This window comes from Osmerus mordax, chromosome 10 (assembly GCF_038355195.1).
Source record: "Osmerus mordax isolate fOsmMor3 chromosome 10, fOsmMor3.pri, whole genome shotgun sequence".
Lineage (NCBI taxonomy): Eukaryota > Metazoa > Chordata > Actinopteri > Osmeriformes > Osmeridae > Osmerus > Osmerus mordax.
The window spans coordinates 4,501,063-4,528,542 of NC_090059.1; positions in this window are offsets into that span (position 1 = coordinate 4,501,063).

A 27,480-nucleotide genomic window follows, 5' to 3' on the forward strand; every position below is an offset into this window, starting at 1 on the left:
TGTAACGCTAAAGTGGATTCAGGTTGATGCAATGCATTCATGATTTCAACAACGTGGCAAAGTTTGCCATCCATTTTCTGAGTGTTATGTTTCTTATTTTACATCCACCCAGCCATTTGTAACTGAATTGGTTGTCAGAAATCCAATAAAAGGCCAAATACAATTAAATAGCATCTCTTAGGAAAATGGGCTTTGCTTACTTGTTCTTTTGTACTGGGATTTAGGTGAAGGTGGAGAATTAATTGTGGAGCCACAGCCATTTTATTTCATTAGCCAGCTACTCTACTATCCCTATTGTCTTATTTCTGGCCTGTGTACGTTTTTCTAGGGATCTTAAGGAGTTAAGCATAACTTCAAAGAGAACACACATTTCAACATGGGTTTGCATTAAAAAAAGGTTTGAAACGTTCGCATTATGTTTGTAATGACATTCCTAAACTACAGCTTTTATAGGAGTGGTGTTACACGACCCACCACCTAAGCCTATTTTTGAGCCAGGAAAAACCATGAGATGTAATTCTGATAAAATATTAATTAAAACATACTGCATACTGTCAAAAACTGTGACAAGTTCTAGTCCAGCAGACATTACAGACAGTGGGATTCCCTGTGCTGCTGCAAACGTTTATCCCTTCAGAACTATTGCCTTGCCCTTTCACTCATGCTTTAATAAGGTCACACCTTTTATATAAACTGTACATGACATCTCATCAAGTGATGAGTACTTCAGAGCTCATTGTCTCCCAGACTGGATGTACGAACAGCACCAGGGATCCTATGTGAATTTCCCCCGACAGACAGACACCAGCTTAGGCTGAATCCCAATTCTCTGTCTTACCCCTACCCCTTAGTTTACCCCTAGCCCTTGTCCCTCGAAACTGAGGGGTAGGGGCTACATAGCCCTATGAAATGAGACACCACTTGGTTACGGTTACGTATATCGATGTCTCCAAAGCAAGTAGTGTTATGCACTGATATCAAACAAAATTTGCTGCTAATGGAGTTTAGTTAAAACTGTAGACATGCATGGAGTCCATTCAAGGCTAATCAGAGAAATGCGGGACTGTTGTGTAAATCAGCAATGTAACGTTAGCATGGCAAACTAGCGATTTAAAAAAACTTTTCAATTAAGAACATGGTTGCAAATACATATGTACAGGACTGTGTGGAGCACAAAATAAGAATGTCTTAATTTTTTTAATCAATTATTTAAGCCGAAAATATTACATTTATGGGGTTCTCTGGCTGATCTGGCCGCCATTGTTGCAGGTTGCGCAGTATTCACATACCCCTCGGTTTCAAGTAAGCTCCCGAAAACACTTGGTTTTAAGGGGTGTATACCCCTTCGTTTTAAAGCCGAATTATACTACCCCATTTTCACGGAGACGGACACAGGGAACGCCCTCTCCGATGTGGAACGCCCTCTCCGAGCCCCCTCCGAGCCCCTCAGAGAGCTCTTCGTGCACCTCATAGACTTGTATATAAAGGCCGCAATATGCTTCTCAGACTCCGTTTAAGGATGGGCGGGCTTACGGATACGGACGGATACGGACGGATAGACTGCATTTATGGTTCTCCGTAGGCTGTGGGTGCTGAAAACAATTCACGGCCAGAAGAGTAGGTGGCGCAACGGTTTTTTGGAAGTCGTCGTCGAGTGTTTATTTACCTAGGTTATCGAGAAGTCGGAGCACATTTACAAATTAGCCGTTTCATCAATAAAATACGCACATTTTCAGCAACTACACTGCCCATTTCTCGTCACATTTTAATTCAGATGCTGATTTACATGTACTGTTTAGCTGAAATATGAATTGTAAAAACTTACAGCAATGGCGGTCAAAGGATTCTGTTCGTCCTGTTTATCACGCCCCTGACGCAAGCGGTTCTTAATACTGACCAATCACAGCCAAGGGGGTATCCGTAACTATCCGAAATTACGACGGATAGTTAGAAAATTCAGGAGTTGCACGTCGAGCTCTCCGGGGAGGGCGTTCCCCGTAGAGGAAGGCGTTCCCATGTGTCAGTTTTTTGGAAAATGGAGAAGCATATATTGGCCTTTAGTAGACACAGCTACTTTGTCTTCCAAGATGGCGTCCCCATTCCAAAAGTGCTCAGTGGCGCAGTGAGGCAAGCGAGAGCGTGAAATGGACCACGCCATCTTTCCAGTTCCGGCTCTTCCGGTCTAGCGTTAAAAAGTGGCTCGCCTTTTTCCTAGCTCCGAGACTCGTGCACGTTTGCAACTAGCTGTACATCATACTTTAAGACAACCAGTCGTGAGCATAGACTTATATGGTCGCGAGCGTGTGAGCTAAGGCATTGCAGTGGCAGAATGGGGTACAAGTCCGATAAGAATCAGAGACATGATGCAAACTTTACGGAAATGTATGCTGTCACTGTATAGTATTCCTTTCACTTGGTTTTTAGAAATAGGCTATAGGGCTAAATATAGGGCTATTCTAGATGGAACTCATCACGTATGTTGTTTTTTTCTTTGTGATTTGAGTATGATTTCCAACGCATTGTATCGGATTAAATAAACTGTTAACCTTAACACCTAGCTCCGCCGTTGTTCTCGCCAGGCAAAGAAAGCTTAATAGTTATTTTGGTAACAGAAATCTTCCATAATGCAGACCTACCATAGCTTACTGTCAACTTTATATTCAAACGAAATGCCACAAAATTCACATTGCCTTAAATTTAACATCAGTGTAGAAATGTGGCCTGTGTTTTATATGTTCAACCTACAAAACCAAACGCCTATTAATGGATATAACGTGATCTAACAAGACTTGGTAATAATGTAATAAATACAAGCTTGAGAAGTGTGTCTAAAATATATTTTATTGAACATTTTCCTTTGAAAGGGGCATATTAACAGAACTATATACAAGACGTTTCCATCAGATATAAGTGGGGGTGAAACATAGAATCACTGAGAATGGACCTTCATTGTCCCACAAAAGCAGTCTGGCTTGATGACACGATAAAAAAAAAAGAATAATGGGTGTGTTTAACAAAAGCTTCTGAGGGCAAGACTAATATTATTTAAATATATATCATTTCCTATTGTGGTTATCAGTTAAAGTATTAATCTTCGTATTTGCTCCAGATAGACATGTCAACAATCTATGCTCACGCCTTAACATAATATAATATTTGCCATCATGTCATGAACATAAAAACATTCATGACAGAAAAATCAAATCTGTTAAAATAACGGGAATAAACTATATTAACAACATTTCATGTATGTGTGACAACCAATTGCTAAACTTTCTACAACAGGGCAGGCAACTCAAGCCATTTCTCCCTGTGCTCATTCAATATAAGTCTGTGGTTCATTCAGCTCCAGGTAAATCGGCAATCGGCCAATGTGCACTTTTGTGCTTGTGCCCTGTTCGTATCCGCGAGCACATTTGCAGGCAACTTTTATTGACGTAAGCAAATAAATGGGGTTCTAGTTTACCCATTTTGGAAATGTTGTTGGTTCGATTCCTGGCCGTGCCGAATGACATTGAGTCTTTTGGCAAGGCACTTCGCCCTACTTGCCTCGGGGAGAATGTCCCTGTATTTACTGTAAGTCGCTCTGGATAAGAGCATCTGCTAAATGTAATGTAATGTTTCAAACTTAGCAAAAATCTGGAAAAATTCTTATGTGAAAAAGATAGTAGTATGAGCCAGGTTCCAGAATCTAACAAAATCTCTTGGGGGAGATAGTTTTGTAAATTCAAGCCGAGGGGCGAGGGGTGGGGATCTGCGTCAAACCTAGGAAGTTTCGGCCACTTCCTCATTCCTCAAACCTAGTTGAGGAATGAAGTTGAACGAGGGGAATCATCCACAACACTCGGGACTGAGGTAAATTGTTTCATACAGAAGGATATGCTTGGTGTAGATTAATGGTGCCATAGAGCTCCGGACGTCACGTGACTTTACTGTTTACGTCGCCATTTTGGCAGGAAAGAAGTGGCAAAAATGAACGCCGCCAGCACGGATTTCAACCTGTCCGAGTTTAGTGCGCGCTTTAATTCAAAAGACATAGGCAGCTATAAAGCAAAACGTGATCGATTAAACATTAGTGATCCATATAATGCTCCCGGAGTTACCCTTACAACAAAGAAGTATACTTCAAGTTTATTTTGTAAGTATACTTAGTATAAAAAGTATACTAGCAGTGTACTATTTTTGTACTAAGTAAACTGAATTGGCCCACTTTTTAGGTCACTTAGTACATTTTAAAGTAAACTTATAGTGTACTTCAAAGTATACTTTGGAATACTCTAAAGTAGCCTGTGTAGTGCACTTTCAGTTCATCAAGTATACTTCCTAAACAGCCTCAAAGTATACTTTGCAATACTTTTAAATGCACTTTCAATTAATGTAAGTACTTCAAGAAGTAAACGTAATAAATTTTACTATTACTTACTAATATATTATAATATTTAGGAGCCCCTCAAACGCCTCAGATTATAAATCACTTAGCGAGAACGGGGGCCCTTGCAAAGTTACACGACAGTTTCTTAGCTGAAAGAAGCTATTCACAGCGCAAGCGTTGGCCTTAAGAATCCAGCTCTTCTTATGAATCGTAACAGTAATTTAACTCATGGTTACAATGGTAAACCACCACAACAATGACCACGCAACAAAACACTACATTCTAAGCAGACACATTTAAAAAACGAAATTCATGAAGTTACATTTTTATTTCCAACAAACGGCAAACTTATCAGCAAATTTTAACACTATTTACCGCCTTGTATCATGGGAATTGACCAGCCAATGAGCCACGCTATCTTCATTTTTTCACGTCGTTATTTCGTTCTTCAGTCAGTTTGACAGTATAACCTTCAAATGCATAATGCAACCCTTCTGTCTGCTTCTTTCTCAAGTAGCTTTTTCTTTTTTTCCCATTAATACTCCAATTGATAATTATTAGTATAAGATTATAGGGCTTCAGAATGTTTTGGCAGTAATTAAGGTTACAGCTTCAGTACCAAAAAAGATTCAATGTGCAATGCATAGTAGATTTTCATAGACATGAATAATTAGAATGAGATGGATCTAAAAAATGTAATCTGTAATGTACTTAAAATTATTTTGACAGTTTTTGCTGTATAATAATAGAAAATGTACATTCTACTCCAGAAGAAATGTATACCATTTTCTGTTTCTAAGCATACTTCTTAAAAGTACATCAAAAGTGAACTATTTTCTAAGTATACTTCTTACAAAAGTGAACTATTTTCAAAGCATACTTAAAAGTATATCAAAAGTGAACTATTTTCTAAGTATACTCCTTAAAAGTATATCAAAAGTGAATTAAAAGTGTACTATCCATATTTCAGTATACTTTAATATACTTATTTTTTGTAAGGGTATTTTTACGACCTTTACGAGTGAAACGGACGGATTCCTTGACCTTCTGTATCCAGATATTTACAACTCTCTATCAACTTTCATTTGTCCTACTCTAGAGTCTTTGAAAGCCTACAAAAGCCTGGAGGGATGTAAATCAGACCTGCAAACTCCTGAGAGTAAAAAAGGTGACAGTGTCACGGGGGGTGGGGGGGATTGATTTTAATATGCAAATAAAACATTTCTGAGCGTGACTTAAAGGCAATATTGCAGGGTTAGGGTCCATCACTGATGATAAATGGGTACACGAAGCACTCAAGATATGTATATCATTTAAAAAATCTCCAAATGGTGTCTCTAAATGGTGTTAAAGACCAGTTTTTGTCGTTTTTGGTGTTATCATTAGCATATTAGCGCAATTTGGTGATGACGTCACGTTGGGGAGACGTGGAGGAGACTAGGCAAAGATATCCATAGACATAATATAGATATCTATGGAGACTAGCCTCAGATTAGTACTAGAACTATGGCGAATGACTGCAACTCACCAGGGCGCTTCACCAACTCCACTCATTCTCCTCGGACCATCTAACTACATAAAACATTTACACAATTTCTCCAGAATGAAACACTTTCTGTTATGTACGCTATTGCAGCTTCGTCCCAAGATCTCTACAGACCATGCAGCAAATTTAATGCTCAACACTTGAACACATGGACTTATTACTTGAAAGAGGAACTAGAGATGGTACAATTTCTGGGGGAAATTGTAGGGCGTGCTTCGGTTGCAGATGGGTCCGTTTGTTATGAAACAAGCCGAACCCCCTTTGAAACTAGCTATTCTAACAACATTTCAGAGCTGCCAACTCTCACGGTTTCGCTGTGTGACACACGCATTTCAACCATTTCTCACGCCACACATTGTATATCTCACGCTGAAAAGGCAACGGCAAACAAGTAGCCAAGCTAACGTTGTAAACAGTAAGCTCGTCTGAGGGGGGGGGGGGGGGGGGGGGTTGCTGCCAAATCTCACACCAAGGTTTTTGGAAAGGTTGTTGTCACCAGCAGTATTTTTCAGATGGAATCGCGATTCAAACAGTACCATCTGCTAATTCAAAAGAAGTTTGCTGGAAGCCATCATTGTCAGTAAAAAAAAGCCGACCATTTGGTCTCAGTCTAGAGCCCTGCATGGAGAAGCTGCATGAAGAAGCTACGAGCCAGCTAGCCTAGCTGATGTTGCTAGCCAAACTTCACTGAATGTGCCGGAGATGAAAAACGTTTCTTTTGACATAGCCTAGTTTAGCCTGTGGCATTGAAGACAGCATTATTTAATGTGACATTACTTACTGCACATGCAAGTCTTGAATTGCTTAAATGTATGATGCTGCCAGTACACCACGGCACGATAGATAGTACTTAAGCTACTAGTAGTACTGTGCAACAGTCTATCCCATATAGTGCTAGTTCAATCCAGCCTAGCACATATATGCACGTCGTATCTACTGCGTCATCTCAGTTAAACTATCAGGGCTTGGAAATACTGCGACTTGCTAAACACACAGCTGCCTGCAAGACCCAGTGAAATGTTATATGCAGGTCTGATAAATGGACGCAATCAGCTGGATTAGTGATGAATATTCATATTTGAAGTCTACCGGCTACAAATTGCTATGTGTAAAGTTAATAGCTAGCTAGCGTTAGCTAGTCTGTAACGTTCGTCAACGGTTAGCTACTAACGTTGGCTAACGTACATTATATCAGTGCACTTTTCATCACAAATGCCATTACATATTTATTACAGATAAGTCATTCCAAGACACTGAATGATCCTCAGTTGAAGCCATGGGTGGTTGTCAGGAATTCTGGGGTTCTTCTCTCTGGATCTTAGGAATCCTATAAAATGCTCTCCCTTTATCTTTTCCCCGATGGTTCAGGAATCCCGGCGCACAGCAGCTATCCACCATGTTGAATCAATGCATTTAGCAGACGCTTTTATCCAAAGCGACTTCCACGAGAGAGCTTTAGTGCATAGGTCACTGATCATAACAACGAGATAGCCCCAACATCGCGAGCAACCAGAGCAAACTATGTATAATATGTATGTGTATGTATATGTATGTACACTCTGGCGCTCCACTTGGCTCTCCACTTTCCTGCCAAAATGGCGATGGCCGTTGCATGCTGGGATTGCATGCTCCCGGAGCTCTATTGTCACATAAATATTCATTTATCAGGTATCATGATGTTGTGTATTTGAAGGTTACCGCCAGTAACGTAAGGCTGATCAGTACGTTAGCTCTAACGTTGACACCCAGCTCGCTAGCTCTAGCTTGTTCATTCGCTCGCGCAATTGCGTTTAGCAGTTAGGTCCGAGGTTATTCAACTGTCACATTAGCATAGGGCAGGGGTTTTGAAAGTGTGAGGCACGCCTCCCCTGGGGGGCGCCAGAGAGTTTCAGGGGAGGCACGCCAAAGCGTTTCAGGGGAGGCGGCAAATATATATTTTTCAATTATAAAAAAAAATATATATATGCTTTCTGGAAAATAATCATTTGGTAGATGTATGGAATAGAATACACAAATATATATACATATTTTAATGTCATTTAAAGGGGTGATTGATTGCAAAACCGATTTTACCTTGTCATAGTTGAATAACGACAGTTCGGTGGGTAAAATGAACATAAAGTGAACCTCAAAGTCCATTGACAACTCTTTCCTATGCAAATCTCAAAATGAAAGAATTTGGCTGTAAAACGCTAGCTTTTCAACAAAGCCACTGGACTGACGTCAGTCCGGGGACCGCCTTTTTTGGCTCTGGTCTGTATCTTTGTCACGCCCCAAAATGTACATCCAGACCAGCCCAATCACTGGTGTTCTTGCCCAGTCCGAGGAAGCGTAGATCTCCGATGCTAGTTTAGCCACGCGCTGCTCGTAGGCTACTTCTAAGCAATAACAAAGAATAACGTTTTGAAGTATAACAAGGATATTGAAAATGGACCACGGTCGTAAATGCTGTGTTCCAGGCTGTACAGGGAAGGCTAACACTCAGTCTTCCCAAGGAGCCAAACATTCGACAGGCATGGCTGCTGTTTGTCTATGAGAAGATCCCGGCGAAGTTCGACACTCAATTATTCATTTGCTCTGAACATTTCACCCAAGACAGTTTTGACAACCTTGGACAATTTCAAGCAGGATTTGCTAAGAAGCTGAACCTGAAAAGATGTGCTGTTCCGACCGTACGCTCATCGCAACCGCAAGGTGTAAGTAGGCTACAGTATGATTTTGTCGATAACAGTTATTAGCAATGCTAACGTCTCCTGTATCTAGCATAGGTAGAATGCTAAATACGTTTCTAAACACATCAACATACTTTACTTAGCAAATGGCTCTAGCTAGACTAGCTGTAGTCGGCATTAGAAGGGAAGCTTCCGAAAAATAGCCAGAAAACAAATAGCAGTCTGGCCTATTGCTAACGTCTGTCTAGATTATCTATTTGAAAGAACTGGAGAAAGGCAGGTGCTAGATACAGGATACGTTAGCATTGCTAATAACTGTTACCGACAAAATCATACTACAGCTTGCGGTTGTGATGAATGTAAGGTCGGAACGCACCTCTTTTTAGCAACAGCTTCATAGCAAATCCTGCTTTAGCTACATTGTCCCAGGTTTTCAAAACCGTCCTTGGTGAAATGGTTCGCGCAAATGTGACGAGGGTCGAACTGCACAGGGATCTTCTACGCTACGGTATAGACAAACATAAGCCATGCCCGTCTAGTCCATGTTAGCTAGACTAGCTCATCTGCTTTTAATTAACGCTGATTTGCAAGGAATGCAAGAACAGCTAGATAGCGAAAACACCTAGACTGCAGGCATTTAAACTAGTTTAGCTTGCTAACGCGAGAACGGTAGAATGTGTGATGATTTAGCCTAGTTTATTGGCAATGGGGCTAACGTTGTTTCATGTTCCTGATGTTCCTGTTTCATTCAAATAGCTCTTCATCCCCTGGCTCTAATCCCCGCCTGGATGACCGAGCACCACCTCCAGCTGAACCTCGCCAAAACAGAACTTCTCATTATCCCGGCTAAACCCTCCATCTCCCACGATCTCTCAATCACCCTGGGATCTGCGACGGTGACCCCTTCATCCTCTGCCAGGAACCTTGGGGTTACCATGGACGACGAGCTCTCCCTCACGGCCCACATTGCTGCGGTCTCCCGGTCGTGTAGATTCACCCTCTACAACATCCGGAAGATCAGGAGATACCTGTCTGATCACTCCACCCAGCTGCTAGTCCAAGCACTCGTCCTCTCCAAGTTGGACTATTGCAACTCTCTGCTCGCTGGTCTCCCAGCATGTGCAACCCGCCCTCTTCAGAGGATTCAGAACGCGGCGGCCCGCCTGGTCTACAATCTACCCAGACGCTCCCATGTTACCCCGCTCCTCATCTCTCTCCACTGGCTACCTATCATGGCCCGTATCAGATTCAAGACCCTGGTATTGACCTTCCGAGCAGTGAACGGGACTGCACCCGTCTACATCAAGTCTCTCCTGCAGCCTTACACCCCCACCCGCCACCTACGGTCTTCTTCAGACAACCGCCTGGTGGTCCCACCGCTCAAGACCGCCCTGTCCCAACACAAGCTCTTCTCCTGTCTGGCCCCCCAGTGGTGGAATCAACTCCCCACCTCCATCAGAGACACTGACTGTCTCTCCACCTTCAAGAAAAGGCTCAAGACGCACTTGTTCCGGGAGTACAACGGTACTTAGGAACGGTTCGCTTGACCCGATGTTAGTTTCCTCAAGGATCACAATGACTCTTGCTTAGAGACTTGTTGCTCTTGTGGTTAGTGGTAACTGATTTAAATTTTTGGTTCTCGCTGTGATATATTGTTTTATTACTGTTGCTTGCTTTTTTCCACAGGTACACTTGCACTTATAGCTGTTCATGTTGTTTGGTTGTGACTTGTTTAACTACATGCTCTTATGGTTCTTCCCTTTGGCACTTACTTTGGTTGTTCACAATGTGTGCTTCATGTTTTGGCTACTCGCGATGTTTTTTGGCTATCTTGTTGTTATGATCAGTGACCTATGCACTTTGTAAAGCTCTCTCTTGGAAGTCGCTTTGGATAAAAGCGTCTGCTAAATGAATAAATGTAAATGTAATGTAAATAACCTGTGTTGTTATGTAAATCTACAATTCACGATGCATGTTTGTCCAGATCTTTGTCAGGTTATTTTTCAGCAAGATGTCTAGAGCTAGCTAACTGAAGCTGAGTTGAATCACGATATAGTTTGGTTGCTGTAAGCTGTAACGTTTACCCACCTAAGTCAATCCAGTTTGCTTCGACAACAGAAGTGGAAACAACTAACGTTATCATTTCAAATGATATCTAGTCAATCTGTTGAAAACAGTGTTGTGTAGACACAATAGATTTATTTGCGCGTTTTTATTTCAAGTCTCCACCTTCGGTGTTTCAGTGAGTGCTGTTGGCCGTGTTGCGTTTTTGCTCCCCAGCTTCACTCGTTGAAAAGAAACCAATCAGCGCGCAGCTCATCTAAATATTAATGAGCACACCATAAAAGGAGAAAAGCTAGTGTTTTTCCCGGGAAAATTTCAGAGGATCTATCAGGGGGCATAGAACAGCACCCGGGCCATTTTCAACCCAACCAATGTTACATACCCTATTTGGAGACCTTAAGGAACAGTGTGAAATACCCCCCAAAAAACAGTCAATCACCCCTTTAATCTCTCTCAGTCCTGACAGCTTGTGAAGTATACTTGACACGAAACATTTTTAGCTAGCAGTGACAGCAACTTTGCCGATATAAAATGTCTGAACCCAGCAGAAAGCGCAGAAAATATGATGAGGAATATTTCAAGTTGGGATTTTCTTGGATAGGGCCAGCCGATGTTCAAATGCCACAATGTGTGGTCTGCAAAGAGGTTCTGGCTAATGATAGCATGAGACCCTGCAAACTCCGCAGGCACCTGTAAACCAAGCACAAAAGTTTGGTGTTAAAGCCGCTGGAGTTTTTCTACTAAGTTAAAGGAACTTAACAAGCAGAAGAAGACAGTCAAAACATTCAGCACTACCAATAGCAAGGCAACTGAGGCATCATATCTCGTTGCATTACGTATTGCAAAGGCGGGTAAGCCCCACAGCATCAGCGAAACCTGCTTTTGCAGCAGGTAGGAGTGTGGATATGTGCTCAGGTGATGATGGGAGAAGCTGCTGCGGCCAAGTTGAATGTCATCCCCTTGTCTGACAACACTGTCCAGCGCTGTATCTCTGACATGGCATTGGATGTGAAAGAGCAGGTGCTGGACGGTATTCGTGAGAGTCCTTACTTCGCCATTCAAATCGATGAGTCCACCGATGTTGATAACTGCGCACAGTTGATGACTTACGTGCGCTACATCAGAGAGCTCAATGTCCAGGAGGAGTTCCTGTTTTGTCATTCTCTGACAGCTCACACCACGGCAGAAGAATTATTCAAGGCCTTGAATGATTTCATTGAGAATAACACCATTGATTGGAAGCGGTGCTGAGGCATATGCAGCGACGGGGCAAGGGCAATGACAGGTCGCCACAGTGAAACGAGTGCAAGATGTTGCTCCCGCTGCTGTTTGGAGTCACTGCATCATTCATCGACAGGCATTGGCGGCCAAGAATATGCCCAAGGAGCTGCGTGCGGTCCTGGGTGAGGCAGTAAAAGTAGTCAACCTGATCAAATCCCGCAACCTGAATGCGCGTCTGTTTTCCATGCTCTGCGATGAGATGGGCGCACACTTTCGCCAGCTACTCTTGCACTCTGAAGTGCGCTGGTTGTCCTGGGGCAAGGTCCTCACCCGCCTGTGTGACTTGCGTGAGGAAGTCCTCCTATTTCTCACCGAAATCAACTCTCCGTTGGTGAAACACATGGAGGACATGAGCTGGGTGGCAAGGTTGGCCTATTTGTTGGATATCTTTGAAAAGATAAGTTTGCTCAACACTTCTCTGCAGGAAAAGGAGTGCCATGTCTTTTTGGTAAATGATAAAGTCACTGCATTCAGGAAAAAGTTGGACCTGTGGTGTGCTCGTGTGGAACAGGGCTCAGTGGAAATGTTTCCAACCCTGGAGTACGTTTTGGAGAAGGCAGGACTGGCCGTTGCCTCTGTGCAGCAGGTTGCCACTGTGCATTTGAAGGGGTTGCGCGAGCAGTTTCGGGATTATTTTGGAGAGGACACCAAGGCAAATCAATGGGTTAGAAATCCATTCATCTTCCCAGCAGAGCTCCGTGATGGATTAAGCATCCAAGAGGAGGAGGGCCTACTTGACCTGAGCTCTAACATGGAGTTGCAACAGAAGATCCGTGAAGTGTCGCTTGCACACTTTTGGCTGTTTGTGGAAACAGAGTTCCCGTCACTCTCCATAAGGGCTATGCAAGTACTTATCCCATTCACGTCCACTTACTTGTGTGAGTGCGGGTTTTCTGCCTTGACCCTGATCAAAACCAAGTACCGGTCGAGGCTGCAGGTCGAGGGCGACATGCGCTTGTTCCTGTCGTCACTATAGCCCCGCATCCACCGGCTGTGTGCAGCGAAGACGCAGACTCACTGCTCCCATTAGCCTAGGTAGAGAGAGCCAGCCTAGAGGTAGAGAAGAACATTAACATGTTCTCCGTTCTGTTTTGTAAAGTGATAGATATGAGATACATTTTCTTTTTGTTCGTTTTTTACTTCAGAAACATGCACAAATAGCATTGACATGTAATTAATCATCAATCATATTAGCCTATTGATTTTTATTAAAATGAGAGATTGTATAAAGAGAGTCTGAGCGTAAGAGAGTAGTGCCTGCTAAATGACTAAATGTAGGCTAAATGTATTAGGACTTGTGTTCAAAATAAACTTTTTCAAACCCTTTGCAACTATTTATTTTTAATAGTGTTCTTTCTATTATTAATGAAATTAATATCCATATCTAATCACGATAGTTTGGTTGCTATACTGTAGTTACCTTGGCCACGTGCTCTTCCTTGTCGCCTATATCTCACGATTTGACCCTGCATTAATTTAGAAATACGAATAAAAAGGATCAGTATAGAAAGAGACAAAATATTCAAACAGGGAATCTTATACTGAAAAAAGTTATAAACATTTAAAACTGAAAGCATGCAGCCAAGGTGCTCTCCACTTTTATTTTTTAGGGGCTATTTATAAACTATTTGATACATCTTATATAAAAGCATAATATAATGTAAAGTAACAGCTAGCTGGCGTCAGTTACTTGTAAAATGCATAGATAATGTTTAAGAGTAAAATCTCCATTTAGCTTGCACCTAAGTTTTAACATATTTGAGTTTGCTAACATTAGCAATAACGTCAGCTAGTTCGAAGTGTAGCCTATGCATAGGCTAAGCATTACATTAGCAACACATTTCCCGTATTTAAGAATGATTAAACATGGACTTACCTGCAAGTGATGCATGGGCATCATCTCGCAGTTTATTTTTTCTTTTCTCTGCTCCTGACTCCTGCTGTCTTTTCGAGGCCATTTCCCAAAAAAGTTGACTTTTTGCCTACTGTCAAACCTCGTCAGGCGCAATCCAACAGACCACTGATGACCACTGGAAGAGCACCCACGGGGAGCGTGGGAAGTTGAGTGTTTTTTTTGGGGGGGGGGCACCATCGTTACTTTCTTGAACAATTAAATATATCTCTTTTTCTGGCTGTGATATACATGCCTAAAAATAGCAAAATATTTCTATACTAAAATAATATCTGCATTATAATTATTATGACTATGATGATTTTTCATTAGGATATTTTTGGTGCCCCCTCAGCACTTGGTGCCCTACGCACAATGCGCATGGTGGGAGTGGCGGCACTGTCTATGTTGATCCCGTTTGCTCGACAACAGAAGTGGAAACAACTAACGTTATCATTTCAAATGATGTCTAGTCAATCTGTTGAAAACAGTGTTGTGCAGACACAATAGGTTTATTTGTACGTTTTTATTTCAAGTCTCCACCTTCGATGTTTCAGTGAGTAGGCCTACTGTTGGCCATGTTGCGCTTTGCTCAGCAGCTTCACTCGTTGTAAACCAACCAATCAGCGCGCAGCTTATCTATATATTCATGAGCATACCATAGAAAGAAGAAATCCTCTCGTTTTATTCCAGGGCTATTTCACAGGGTGCATTAGGGCGCATAGAACAGCACCCGGGACATTTTCAGCCCAACCAATGTTACATACCCTATTCAGAGACCTTAAGGAACAGTGTGAAATACCCCCAAAAAATCATTCTATGACCCCGTTAAAATGGGGGAGGCCCCAGGTGACTTGATGTTCTTTCAAGGGAGGCTCACTGTCTTACACTTTGAAAACCCCTGGCATAGGGAACCTGACCTTACCAAATGGTTATAGTAAGAAAAATCTGATTCATAACTTGTATCGTTCATATCCACATCAACCGTAAATACTTTACATTTACGTATACAACTACATACACCAGTGTAGTCTCACCTGATTGTTGGTCTTGGTCAGCTACCGTACCCGTTGTAGGGGAGTCAGGTGGGGAGTCAGGTGGCTGAGTGGTGAGGGAATCGGGCTAGTAATCCGAAGGTTGCCAGTTCGATTCCCGGTCATGCCAGCTGATGTTGTGTGCAAGGCACTTCACCCTACTTGCCTCGGGGAGATGTCCCTGTACTTACTGTAAGTCGCTCTGGATAAGAGCGTCTGCTAAATGACTAAATGTAAATGTAAATGTACCGTACAAACCTAGCTCTATAGCCGTAACCCCCATTTGGCTGCTACATTCCCAGTGTTGGCAAACGCTAGCTAGTCTAACTTGAATATTTGCAAGCCTCCAAGTACAGACGTCACACTTTAAATGCTACCTGTTGCCTTTCACCACCATCCACTTATTTAACTGTTGTCGCATCCCTTGACATGCCATCTAATTTTCCCTTTTTCTTTTTATATTTTTAGCCCCCGACAGCTTTTTTGCTTTTTCCATCTCTTCCATAGACGACAACTCACTACTCGTACCTGCGAGTAGCATGCAGGGTTGCCAGGTCTGTGTGACTAAACCAGCCCAATGGCCAATCAAAACCAGCCCAAAACCAGCCCAATGGCCAATAAAACCAGCCCAATATCAGAACTCAAAATATGCCCCTGCCAAACCATATACACTGATTTTAAAGTCCAACAGCATTGCTATCATTGCCAAATGTATTGTAATATCTACAAAGTAACACCAAATGTTTAGTATGCTAGCATTAAAAACAGTTTTCAATACGTTTTCTCAGGAGACTGAGATCATTAGGCACGTGTGAACACGCACAGTGCGTGTGTGTATGTGCTGTTCTGTAGTCAGTTTGGTAGGATTTGGGTATAAATAAGTTATTTCATTTAAAATATGGATTTTAATTTCAAGATATTCATGTAATTTGCATGCAAAATAGGTCTAACCTAACCATCAGACAAAAAATTCAACCCGCGGCAACACTTCAAAAGTAGCCCAATTCTGCGGGAAAACCGCGGGCCTGGCAACACTGGTAGCATGTACCTGCCATAGACTTATATACTAATAGACACAGCTACTTTTGTCTTCCAAGATGGCATTCATTTCTATGAAAAGTGCTCAGTGGCGCAGTGAGGCAAGCGAGAGCACCGCGCCCTCTTTCCAGTTCTGGCTCGTCCTGTCGTGCGCAGAACAGTGGCTCGCCTTTTTCCTAGCTCCGAGACTCGTGCACGCTTGCAACTAGCTGTACACGTCATACTTTGCGACAACCAGTTGCGAGCGTGTGAGCTAAGGCATTGGAGCTAATGGGGTACAAGTCCGATCAAGATGCAGATAGCCTTCAAGTGACCGAGGTGGTTAGTTTCATATTCGACATTCGTCTCACATTCAGAAGACGCTACTTTGCAGCGTCGAGTTGGTGAAAATTACCCATACAATTTTTTTAAATTATGACTTTTATAATGATTTTATGACTATAAAACCTCAAACAAACAGCAGTATTCCAACAATGTCTGGTATACTTCCACAGCCTTTACTTTTTCAATAATGTTTTTAAAAGAATGATAGAAAATCGCTAATCTCTGAAAATAGCATGAAAACTTCACTAATCTCAATATCTTTTTCAAATTTGTGTCAATAAATCTCAAATATACACCAGATTATTCTAATAATGTTTGGCCTACTTCCACACCCTTTACTTTTTCAATAATGTTTAAAAAAAAATGATTAACAAATCGCAATTAATTGCTAATCTCTGAAAATAGCATGAAATCTTTGCTAATCTCTATCTTTTTCAAACTGGTTAAAAAATCTCAAATACACACCAGATTATTCTAATAATGTCTGGCCTACTTCCACACCCTTTACTTTTTCAATAAAACTTTTTTTTAAATGATAGAAAATCGCTAATCTCTGAAAATAGCAGGAAATCCTTGATAATCTCAATATCTTTTTCAAATGTGTGTCAAATCTCAAATATACACCAGATTATTCTAATTAATGTATGGCCTACTTCCACACCCTTTACTTTTTCAATAAAGTAAAAATAAATGATAGATAATCACTAATCTCTGAAAATAGCACGAAATCCTCACTAATCTCAATAACCTTTTCAAACTTGTGTCAAAAAATCTCAATTATGCACCAGATTATTCGAATAATGTCTGGTGTACTTCCACACCCTTTACGTTTTCAATAAAGTTTTTTTTTAAATGATAGAAATCGCTAATCTCTGAAAATAGCATGAAATTCTCACTAATCTCAATAACGTTTTCAAACTTGTGTCAAAAAATCTCAAATATACACCAGATTATTTTAATAATGTGACCTACTTCCACATCCTTTACTTTTTCAATACAGTTTAAAAATAAATGATAGAAAATTGCTAATCTCTGAAAATAGCATGAGATCCTCACTAATCTCAATAACGTTTTCGCTGGAGGTGTGAGTTGAATATCTCGCGAACAGGGGCCTCCTCCAAACGGTCCCATCTCACCCGCACTACTCGCTTGGGTTTACCAGGTCTGTCCAGAGTCTTCCCCCACCCCCTGTCCCAACTCACCACAACATGGTGATAGGTTGAAAACTCCAAAACATACAACCTCAGATCCGACGACATGATTACAAAATCAATCATCAACCTTCGACCAAGGGTGCTCTGGTACCACACACACTTATGAGCATCCTTATGTTCGACCATGTTGTTTGTTATAGATAATCCATGACTAGCACAGAAATACAACAACAAACACCCATTCGGGTTCAGTTCAGGGAGGCCTTTCGTCCCAATCATGCCTCTCTGGGTGTCCCTGTCATTTTCCATGTACTCGTTGAAGTCTCACAGCAGCACTATGGAGTACCCCACCGGGGCCCTAAAAAGGCAAAATACTCCGATCTTCTGTTCGGTCCAAATGCACAGACAACAGTCCGAATTTTCCCCTCCACAACCCATAGGCGTAGGGAGGCGACCCTCTCGTCCACCGGGGTCAACTCCCGCCTCCTCCAACTCCAACAAATGCATCAGGTTACTGAGCATTCATGTATACAGTTTCTCTTCCCTGGAACATACTTCATTTTCTAATCTAGGGTGGCTGGTGCTGTCTTGGCGTTTAGGGTTACATCAAAAACTCTTTAGTTTGCTTAACTACTGCACTAAATCACACTTGACTGGTGGGAACCTCACCCATACTATTATTGTAACTGTTATTTGTTGCTTTGCATTCTCTAATTATACTTTCTTCTCTCTGTTGCCCATCTAACCTCCCCTGTGGTGTGGGGGGGTTGACCTGTCAACATCGGCCTGGTTGCTGGCGTGACAATGTTCGACCTAGTCCCCAAGTGGACTTTGGTCTCCTATGACGGACCACACAGAGTTCCTGGTCCCTTCCTGTCCATCTCCCTGGCTGTCCTCTGATGCATTTGGTGGAAAGCATATTGGCGCAAATACCCGTTGGTTATAGTGTCACAATCAAACCATAGACTAGCTCCTGGTTGACCTGCAGCTGTGTGACCACCACAAGTTTGAAAAAGTTATTGGGCCTCATTCTCGAACATTTTCTGAAGTTTCTTCTGAAATGTTTCTTACGGGCTTCGGAAAAACAACGTAAGAAAAATACATCCGCCAAATTCATGAACGCTTGAAAATGTGTTCCTACGCAGCAGAAGTTTTCTGAGCTGTGCTTCCTCGAAATAGTTTTCTTAAGTTGAAAGCGCGTCCTCGTGCTCCTGAATTTGCATACATACACGCCCCGACAGCTCCTTATAAGGGCACGCAACAGCAGTGACGTATGCAGTCAGAATCGACACAATTAGGAAAGCAACAGGAACGCACGTCATGTCCAAGCGAAAAGCAATTGTGCCATATTGTATGCCTAGGGTGCACATTCGTCCCTTTAAATAGGTTGAGTGATCAGTGATAATTGGATGGCCTTGTTGAATTTATATGATGTTCAAGTCCAAGTGCAATTTAAAGGTTTTATTTGTCACATAAAACATCATACCAGTAAGATGAGCAGTGGAATTGTTCTCCACTGGATCTAACAGTGTGCACACTAAGCAAGGTAAATTATTATAATTATTTTAATCCGAGGATGTCTGCAGAGTTGATGTGAACGCAATCACCAACGATTTCTCACAAATTCATTAACACTTCTAACACGGAGTTTTCTTAAATGCAATTCCCCTTGTGGTTTTTTAAGGAATCGCATTTGAGACAACTCTGGCCGATTTACGTTTTTGACACAAGTCTGAAAACGTTATTGAGATTAGTGAAGATTTCATGTTATTTTCAGAGATTAGCGATTGATTTGAATGTTGTTAAAACCTTTATTGAAAATGTAAAGGGTGTGGGAGTAGGCCAGATATTATTAGAATAATCTGGTATATATTTGATATTTTTTGACACAACTCTGAAAAAGTTATTGAGATTAGTGAAGATTTAATGTTTTTTCAGAGATAAGCGATTTTCTATCATTTAAAAAAAAACTGTATTGAAAATGTCAAGGGTGTGGAAGTAGGTCAGACATTATTAGAATAATCTGGTATATATTTGAGATTTTTGGACACAAATTTGAAAAGGTTATTGAGATTAGTGAGAATTTCATGCTATTTTCAGAGATTACCGATTTTCTATCATTTAAAAAAAAGCTTTATTGAAAATATAAAGACTGTGGAAGTAGGTCAAACATTATTAGAATAATCTTGTGTATATTTGAGATTTTTGGACACAAGTCTGAAAAAGTTATTGATATTAGTGAGTATTTCATGCTATTTTCAGAGATTACCGATTTTCTATCTTTTTTTTAAAACCTTTATTGAAAAAGTAAAGGGTGTGGAAGTAGGCCAGACATTATTAGAATAATCTGCTGTATATTTGAGATTTTTTGACACAAGTCTGAAAAAGTTATTGAGATTAATGAAGATTTCATGTTATTTTCAGAGATTAGCAATTGATTTGAATGTTGTTAAAACCTTTATTGAAAACGTAAAGGGTGTGGAAGTAGGCCAGACATTGTTGGAATACTCTGCTGTTCGTTTGAGGTTTTATATTCATAAAAATATTATAAAAGTCACAATTTTTCTTAATTGTATGGGTAGTTTTCACTCGGTCCCTAACGCGACGCTGCAAAGTAGCGTATTCCGAATGTGAGACGAATGTCGAATATGAAACTAACTTCACCTCGCTCTTCATGTGAACTTTACGAAAATCAATGCTATTAGTACTGTATAGTATTCCTTTTACTTGGTTTTTAGAACTATAGGCCTATTCTAGATGGAACATATGTTCCACATATGACTCAGACTCACCAAATAGCCTATAAATTGTTTTTTTTCTTTGTGTTTTTAGTATGACTGCTTAAGTAATGTGTCGGATTAAAGAAACTGTAAACTTGAATATCTGGCTCCGTCATTGTTCTAGCTTGGCAAAGCAAGCAAAATTAAATAAGTCTATTATATGTTACTATTATAATGATTATGAGTGTTGCTTTACTATTACTATCTTACAGTTATTGTTAATGCCATCATTGTGGTGTAAAATTACATAACGTTACATAACCATAACAATATTGTGGTTATCAGACATGATTTATTCATCTTCGTCTTTGCTCTGGAGGACGTCAACAATCTATAATGCCACGATTAACATGCCTTAACATGCCAAGATATCACTTATTATATTAGGCTATAATTAAGTTTGTCATTCCATGAACATAATAACGTTCATTAGAAAATTGTTAAATCTGCTTTAAAATAACGGAAATAAACTCAACAAACAACTGTCGTGCATGTGTGCAATCATTTCTAAAACTGGTTACAGCTAAGGCAGGCAACTGTAGATCATGAAGCCCTTTCTCCGTGTGCTCATTCAGCTCAGGCAGGGTTGCCAGGTCTGTGTGACAAAACCAGCTCAATGGCCAATAAAACCAGCCCAAAAACCAGCCCTTTATGAGAACTCAAAATATGCCCCTGCCAAACCATATACACTGCTTTTAAAGTCCAACAGCATTGCTATCATTGCCAAATGTATTGTCATATCTACAAAGTAACACTAAATGTTTAGTATGCCAGCATTAAAAACAGTTTTCAGGAGGTTTTCTCAGGAGACTGAGAGCATTAGGCACGTGTGCACACGCACAGTGCGTGTGTGTATGTGGGCTTGTCTCATGTCCATGTGTGTATGTGCTGATCTGGAGTCAGTTTGGTAGGATTTGGGTATAAATACATTATTTCATTTAAAATATTGATTTTTATTTAAAGATATTCATGTAATTTGCATGCAAAATAGGTCTACCCGAACTAGTGGACAAAAATTTCAACACGTGGCAACACTTCAGAAGTAGCCCAATTCCGTGGGAAAACCGCGGACCTGGCAACACTGGCTAATGTTAACTTTTGTGCTCGTGCCCTGTTCGTATCCGCGATCACATTTCCAGGCAACTTTTCTTGACGTAAGCAAATAAATGGGGTGCTCGTTTACCCATTTTGGATTGGTTTCAAAATTAGCAAAAATCGGGAAAAAAATGTCTATGAAAAAGCTAGTAGTATGAGCCAGGTTCGAGAAACGAACAAAACATATTGGGGGAGATAGTTTTGTATATGTTGACTGGAGTTAATAGAATAAAAACGACCGGACGAGCCGTGTACCTAACCAGAAATGCAATACCACCTACATCCACCGGGGCTGTTGCCTCAATCCAAGGGGCGAGGTGTGGGGGTCTGGTGCACCTCCTGATTTTCCTGACTATCCGTCCGCTAGTCCGTCATTTTACGGATACCCCTTGGCTGTGATTGGTCCGTATTAAGGCCGAATTATACTACTCTGTTTTCACGGAGATGGACACAGGGAACGCCCTCTCCGAGCCTTCCCCTTGGAGAGCTCTTCGTGCACCTAATAGACTTATATATAAAGGCCGCAATATGGTTCTCCGACTCCGTTTACGGATGGGCGGGCATATTTCAGCTAAACAGTATATGTAAATCAGCATCTGAATTAAAATGTGACGAGAAATGGGCAGTGTAGTTGCTGAAAATGTGCTTATTTTATTGATGAAACGGCTAATTTCTAAATTTGCTCTGACTTTTCGATAACCTAGCTAGCATCGCAGTGCAGCGCCACCTACTCTTCTGGCGGTGAATTGTTTTCAGCACCCACAGCCTTCGGAGCAGGGCCGGAGTGGGGCTGTCAGGCCAAATAGTGTCCTAGGGCCAAATAGTGTCCTACCTGACGTCACAATGCCGTTCCGATGCAAGGACGCGTCCGTCGCTATGCCAACCTTAAATTCCTGAGATATCTACGCATGCTAGCAGGAAACTGTCATGGTTGCTATACTGGTTACTAGGTAGGAAGTTTTGTATTTAGGCTTATTTAAACCAGTTTATTCTACTATACGATTTTAAGTTTTCACTCCTTCGATAGCTAGTGCTAAAACTACTACTTATTTAGCATCAATTTTAACAGACCGGGAAGGCAACACGTATAGTATTCTACCTGCGCGCGTTGCTGTCTCGGAAATGTCGAACGAGTGAAAACTTTAAATCGTAGAGTAGAATAAACTGGTTTAAATAAGCCTAAATACAAAACTTCCTACCTAGTAACCAGTATAGCAACCATGACAGTTTCCTGCTAGCACACGTAGATATCTCAGGAATTTAAGGTCGGCATAGCGACGGACGGATATGACAATAGTCATATCGTCATAACATTGCCCTCCTTCTGTTTTTTGGTGTAGAATTGACCGAACGATAAAATTCCGAAAATACTAAGCTACTATGACGCTGGCATGGCTGCCGCCTAGGCAGTCTCACGGGCGACACGCACTCGCTCAAATTACAAAGACTTTCACGACCTAAATAAAAAATCCGAGATGGCAGTTCCACTCGAAATTGCTTTCTCAACAAGACCCAATGGTTGGTAATTTTGGGGGTTGACATTTTTCACTCATAATCCAAGCTCCAATTTGCGTGCTAGAACGTCTCTATCACGTTGTATCCATGCGTTGTTGCTAACGTGTGCTGACGTACTGACGTAGGCTAGCACTGGTACCTTTCGTTGACAGAAGACACTTTTTGCCACAAAAATGTTGTAACCTCCTAAACTGTGCAACGGAGTGTAAATAAAAATACAAGCAACTCAATCGCTACCAAGACGAAACCTTTGACATCTGGGTTGTCTATGTAGTCCAAATATTGACTGAGGCTTAGGGGGGCAAAAATAAATAATAACTAGAAAAAGCTGTTCCTGCGAAACAGCAGTGAGAATGCTGAAAACCTGAATGGGGATAGCTGACCATGCTAAAAAAGCTGAAAATAGTGACAATTTAGTAGAAAGTTATAAGCTGAAGCTTCAAAGCAAACAAAAGGTATTTTTGAAAGGGGCAGGAGCTGGACGAAGGCATAAAACTACAGAAAAGAGAAGAACAATGCAAAAAGAGAAATAATTCAGAAGAATTTGAAATTTTAGTAGAAAGTAATTTGCTCAGGTTTCAAAAGGTCTGAAATGTATTTTAGAGAGGACCTGGAGCTAACTGATTAAAATGCTGCTGCAAAAAAAAGTTGAACTATTGTGGGTAGAAAATAAGATCATGCTACATCTAACCAGCGGATCATCTTGCAAGTGTGTCAAAGTGGTATTTTTACAGACTGCATTAACAACGTAGGCATGAATAATGCATGCATCATGACTGTCGTCCATCTGTAGCCGAAGCTAAGCTAGAGAGAGGATGCAATGGGAGACTTTCTACAGTTCCTTAACCTCTGCCAATAAAAAGTAAATACTCTTCAGTTACGAAGCATTTGTTTGTAGCTAGGTAACGAATATTATGTCTGGAAAAACTAGCTATGTGACCTGGTTTCGCCGTATGATGACAGTCGTAGTGTCACTAGAATGGCCATAACAAAAAATCATATTTCAAATCTGTCTGCTGTTCTACATTGCCCACACAATTATATGTATATATATATATATATATACACATAGCAACTCTAACATGGCCTGTATCTTGTATCGAAAGTGCTCGCAAATTAGCTCGTCTAATGTATGGTGGACTGAGAACATTTACATTTAGTCATTTAGCAGACGCTCTTATCCAGAGCGACTTACAGTAAGTACAGGGACATTACCCCGAGGCAAGTAGGGTGAAGTGCCTTTCCCAAGGACACAACGTCAGTTGGCATGACCGGGAATCGAACTGGCAACCTTCGGATTACTAGCCCGATTCCCTCACCGCTCAGCCACCTGACTCCCTATGTTAGTCAAAGCAGAGCGAGCGGATGTCGTGGGAGAATTCCTACTGTGTTAGATTTACTGCTTCAAATTGAAAACGGAGAAGATATTTAGAGTAAATACAATTTACTTAACATCTGTGTTCAATATCGTCAATTAAAAGTAAAAACTTTCCAGTGCGTTTACACTGCAGCGACGCAAATCACTTGCCATCGCTCGCCTTCCCACAGTTCACCACGCGCGGGGGCGTATCAAACAGATTAATGTAGAATTGTAGTTCTCTAAAGTCAATGTTGTAGTTGTCATGGCCAAGTGTGCAGACTTGGGTTTACGTACTCGCAACATCGATCAAAATACAACTTGTATACAAAATACAAAAGTGTTTAATAGACATACACGTTGATATGTGTAAAAACATATTATATTACTCAAAGTCTCTGCTAATCTGTTGATACGACCAGGGAGTTCCAGCCAGGCTACTACTGTAACTAGCTAGTTACCAGAACAAAGTTACGTAACTAATGTGACGAGAGACTGAATTTGAAAGTACAAAAAACCCACCAGGAGCACCAACAACGTCGGCAAACCTGCGCCTGGCCTCATTCTTTTTATTAATGTCTTTGTACAAATACAAAGACGTATCGTACAGGACTGGATATGCAGCCACACAGGCGATTAGTTTCTCCTCCATCTTAAAAACTGAAAGCTAGAAATGTTTACCATGGTTGCTATGTTATGAGAAACAAAAAAACACTGCGATTGGCCATCGCTAGCGAAAATCGCTCCTCATTTGCATAAAGTTGAGAAAATCTCAACTCGATCGCGTCACGTCGCTACCCACAATGCACCACGCAAGCGATTCGCCTGGCTCCATTGAAAATGAATGGAAAACATGTTGTCGCTCGCATCGCGTCGCTGCAGTGTAAACGCACCGTTCCAGTTACGAAGCGTTTGTTCGTAGGATTAACGCCAGCTGCAGCAAACACTTACCCCAGCCCCAGTTTGGCTGTTCGTGACGGTCAGCTATGACAGTCTTGAGCCTCGATTTTTGTAGATTTCTGTGAAACTTAAGCTCAATGTACATACCTTGTTTGGCCAATTTGGTCGATTGTGGAAAAGAAGTCGAAAAGTTTTTAGTTATGGAGAGCCATCGCACTAGCTCGATTATAAGAGAGAATAACAGAAATGTAGCTAGAATCCACACCTCAAACAAGTTAACTTAGACTCAAAGCCATACGTCCAATCCAAAAAATAAGGATATTTTCCGAGACCCAAACTCTGCCGAAACCATAGATATCCTTTATATGGGAGTCAGGTGGCTGAGCGGTTAGGGAAGCGGGCTAGTAATCAGAAGGTTGCCAGTTCGATTCCCGGCTGTGTCAAATGATGTTGTGTCCTTGGGCAAGGCACTTCACCCTACTTGCCTTGGGGGGAATGTCCCTGTACTTACTGTAAGTCGCTCTGGATAAGAGCGTCTGCTAAATGACAATGTAAATGTATATGACTGTGCGGTCAGAAATACAACTCTTGGCAGTTTCGAAAACGTGTACCCAATTCTGCTTTCATGGTGCGTGTCTGTTTGGTTGCCACGGTGATGGCGCAGCTGTGATCGCTAATAGTGATGGGTCGTTCGCGAACGATCCGGCTCTAAGAGCCGGCTCTTGAAGGTGAACGTCGGGAGCTGGCTCGCATATCTGAAGAGCCGATAGATTAATACAGCCTATAAAAACTAAATGATTATGAAATAATGAATTTTAATTGTATTTAAAATAATTGACTAATTCAAAGAACAACAAAAAAATACTTGTAGGCTTAAAGGCGCACACGATCATCCTCACATTCTGTTCCTGTCAATCCTGCATGAGGGAGGGCCGAGCCAACTCCCACACAGTCAGAGAGTAGTTAAAACTCGGAGGACAGCCATGACAAATCAATGCATTTTTAAAGATATGTGGTTACGGTCGAGTATGATTTCATTTCATAATTTAATTCAAATTGTTTTCACACCTATCATAGTCAAATTCATAGTTAAAACATGTATTTTTTAAAGAGCCGTTCGGGAGCCAAAAAAGCTGGCTCTTTTTAGTGAGCTGAGCCATACGAGCCGGCTCACAAAAAGAGCTGGAATGCCCATCACTAATCGCTAACGAGCTGGGCAGAGAGAATAACAAACATTTACCTAGCAGCCACACCTCAAACAAGTTAACCTAGACGCAAAACTATACGTCCAATCCAAAAAATACGGATATTTTCCGAGACCCAAGACTCTGCCGAAAACAGAGATGTCCTTTATATGTCTGTGTGGTCAGAAATACGACTCTACCGGCAGTTTAAAAAACGTCTACTTTCGAATTTCTCTGACGAATTTTACCCACCTCTCCATTGAAGTTAGTGAGAGAATTTGAAAGGCTGCTCTCGCTTCAAGGCTCATAGCTGAAAATCTGTAAATGTGAGGTCTTTAGTAGTTACATTGGCTGAAAGAGGACAATTCTTCCTACATTTTAAGGTATAATTTGTTTCTCTAAGTTAAACTATATGAACGTTAGAGGAATTTGTTTGACAATTTAGTTGAATATCAGAAAAAGAACAGCCAGCTTGCTGCTCATTCATAAAAATCAAGAAGGAGCAAACATTTTAATGTATTTCAAACAGTCATAATTCAAAATTGGCTGAATATTTGAAAAGGCTGAATCATTTGGGAATATCTGAATGTCTTGTGAACATTTTAAAGGTTGAATGGTGTCTCTAGCTGAAAGTATGCAGAAGTAGTTATGTTTGAAAGAGGAGGAAGCTTTTTAATGATTTGAAAGGATTTACCATTACTTTTAATGGGAGAATAATTTGCACAAAAACCTTAATGTCTTAAAAAGTATAAAAGTGAGAAAAACCAAAAGTCATCCAACAGCCAACATCTCCTGAAGGAGCTGAACGTTTTGATACAAAAATTGTAGGAATTGGTGAAAGTATGCAGGACTAGTTAAAGGCCAAAAAACCTACGGAAGAACTAAGAAGTTGGAATAATGATAAAGAGAAACAGGAAAACAATAGTGAGATAAGCATTCTCACTATAAAAATAATAAATATATATGTGAGAGAACAAAGGTTGTGCTCTCGCCGAAGGCTTGAGCACACCCAACTAGAGAGGGTACAATTTCTGGGGAAATTGTAGGGTGTGCTCGCTTGCGTCGGTTGCAGGTGGGTCCGTCCCCTTAAGCGAACCCCCTTTGAAACAAGCTACTGTAACAATGTTGTCACCGGCAGTATTTCAGATGGAATCGCGATTCAAACAGTACCATCTGCTAACTGAAAATATGCCCCCAAAAACTTAAATAAGCTTTACATGTATTTAGGGAGAAATGGCTAATTCAAAAGAAGGCTAGCCAAACTTCACTGAGT